Genomic DNA, 3,039 nt, shown 5'->3' on the forward strand with positions numbered 1-3,039 from the left:
AAAGAAAGAAAGAAAGAAAGAAAGAAAGAAAGAAAGAAAGAAGGAAAAGGAAAGGAAAATCATAGAATCACTTCACTCAATGCCAATATGAGGCATGAGAAAGAAGAATCATAGTTAGAGCTGGAAGGGGTTTCAAAGTTTATCTAGTTTGATGTCTTCATCTTACAACTCAGGAAACTGAGGCTACTTGTTCAATGTCACCAAGATAGGTTCAGAACTCTAGAGCTGGAAAAGACTCCAGAGACCATCTATTTCAGCCCCTTAATTTTACAGATGAGGAAATGGAAGGTAAGAGAAGTTATTTGCCCAACGTCACATGTTTAATAAGAGTCAAAGGCAATATTTGCACCTGGGTCCTCTGACTCCAGTTCTCTTTACACTGTATCATGCTGACCTTAGTGGAAGTATATTCTGGAAAATAATATTCAGTCACAAAATAGTCCTTCTATATCCTAACAGAGGTGATAGACTCAAGATAAAGGATGAAGCATATTTTTTTAGTCATGACCAATGTGGAGAATTTGCTTGCTTAACCATGTATATTTGTTACAAGAGTTTTAAAGTAAATGCCCATCAATTGTGAAAAATAGCTAATAAAAAATAGCTACATGAATATAATGGAATATTGTGCTTCAAGAAATTATGTAGGTGATGGGGTGGCTAGGTGGCACAGTGAATAGATCACTGGCCCTGTAGTCAGGAGGACCTGAATTCAAATTCGACTTCAGACACTTAACACTTACTAGCCGTGTGACCTTGGGCAAGTCACTTAATTTCAACAGCCCTTCAAAAAAAAGAAAAGAAATTATGTAGGTGATGAATACAGAGAAGCATGGAAAGATCAACAAGAACAGATGCAGAGTGAAGTAAGCAGAGTGAAGAAAACAATATACACAGTAACTACAATATAAATGGAGGGGCAAAAACAACCACAAACTAAAAGATCAAAAGCAATTGCTGCAAAATAATAAAAATTATGTATGACTTAAAAGAAGAGATATGAAAGGGAGAGCACACTCCCTTTCACTGCTTCATGGAAGTGGGTACAGGTGTTGCACAGCACACATATTTTCAGACATTGATTATATTGATCAGTTAATGCTGATGTCTCCCTTTTCTCTTTTCTTTTGTCCCTAAAAAAAAAATACCACTTGTTATATGGGCAGCTCTCTGAAAGAAGGAGGGGGGAAACCAAGATGGTCTAAAAATAAAAGACATCAATAGAAAACTAATTTTTTAAAAAATAAAGGTTTGGTTTTGTTTTCAAGTGGGAGTAGGGAGAGGTAAGAAAGGGAGAAAATAAATGTTTATTAACTGATAAAATAAAATGGTTTTTCTATGACTTTTTTATAAACCCAGAATCTGTTTCACATTTTTTTTCAAACTCACAATCTTTTTGTTCCTAGATTTCACTCAAAACCCACAAAGTCACCAACCCTAAGGCAAAGGAAGAACCTTGCTTTGTGAAGGTTTAGCTTGGAGAGTACTCAGTAAAGACCAATAACTATGCTCTAGCATTTGAAGGGGCATCATAAGAAAAGCTATTAAAATTACTCTGTTTGACCGCTGAGAGAAAAACTAGGAAAAACAAGTGCAGGTTACATAGAGACAGATTTCTAAAAGAAAAAGCAACCTGATTAGAGTTGTCCCAAAGTGAGAAGGGCAGCCTGGGAGTAGTGGTTTTGTCTCTCAGTGGGTGGGAGGGGGATGGGTGAGGGGGGGAGGAGGGAGAAGGAGGGAGGACCAGGGAAAGAAGGAGAGGGAAAGGGGGAAGAAGGGAAAGTCAGAATGGGGAGGGGGAAGGTGGGTCTTTAAGCAATGGCACTATGGCCACTTATTGGGTATGATGGTAGAGGGAATTTTTTTCCAAGTGCCAGTTATGGCCTTGGAGGTCTCTTCCAGCTCTGTAAATTGCCAGTCAAGGTGATGCCTTCCTTAAATATTCATCTACTTTCTGCATTAAAATTGCTCTTTTCCTGGCTGGTCAAATTAGACATGGAATCATCTAGCCCAGTGTTTTCTGGCGATGGAAGATCAGGGGAGTAGAATAAAATGAATGAGAGCTTTATGTTTCTAAGAATATTTGTTATGCAGATTAAAAAGCAGCTTCTCTGAAAGACATTTCCCATGACCACTACCACCCCCAGCCCTCTCAGGCCACAAGCATGGGATCTTCAGAGGAGGGGCTAAAAAGGAAACATCACTTGGGAAGACCAGAAGATAGGAGGGACCACTTGTTTCAAAATACTAAGAGATAATAACCCAGACTTATCTGTTTGAAGACTTGGTCCTTTCAGAGGCTTCCCTTTTATTTCAGAAGGGAGAAGAAATAGCCCTTAAAACTACTAAATCTTTTTCCCCCTTTTTTTATTTCTGTCATGTATGAAGAAGTGTGTTATATTCCAGCCTGGAATAAATCATCCATGCTGAATGATAAATTGAGGTTTGTAATGGAAATCACTATTGACCTTTGAAAGGGCACTGTCTTTATAGTTTTCCATTTTGCTGTTTATAATATCCTCTCAGAATCATGGAAAATAATCCGCCATTGATTTTTCTTTATACTTTTTTAAAATGGAGCTTGAAATTGACCTGGGAAGCTCTGGAATAGATCTTCTTGTTAATACGGTAGCATCCTTAGAAACTGCAATTAATGACCTTGGCCTTGGACATGAGATTTCTTAGACCCTGTCATTATGGGGAGGAATCTGCCTAAACAAGGATAATTTTATCTTAGATGACACCCTCCACTTCACAATGGGGAATATAATGTGGAACTCACAAAGTTAGGTAAGGGCTGGCTAGTGTTGACAAAATGTTGAGATGTGTTTTATTAAAATATTAGACAAATTCAGACAGAGGCAAATTTACTATATCACCCTTATCTCTTTTTGTTTCTATTTCCTCAATGTCTGGACTCCATCAAAATGTTTTAATCTTATTCCTTTCTTCTTTCAAATTTCTGTCTTTTTGTCCTATTTTTATTGTCTTTACTTGAATCCAGCGCCTGTCTTCCCTTTTTTTCTTTTGTTCCTCTCT

This window comes from Petaurus breviceps, unplaced genomic scaffold, assembly GCF_028583685.1.
Source record: "Petaurus breviceps papuanus isolate PSGF00001 unplaced genomic scaffold, PetGlider_PUasm1.0 225, whole genome shotgun sequence".
Classification (NCBI taxonomy): domain Eukaryota; kingdom Metazoa; phylum Chordata; class Mammalia; order Diprotodontia; family Petauridae; genus Petaurus; species Petaurus breviceps.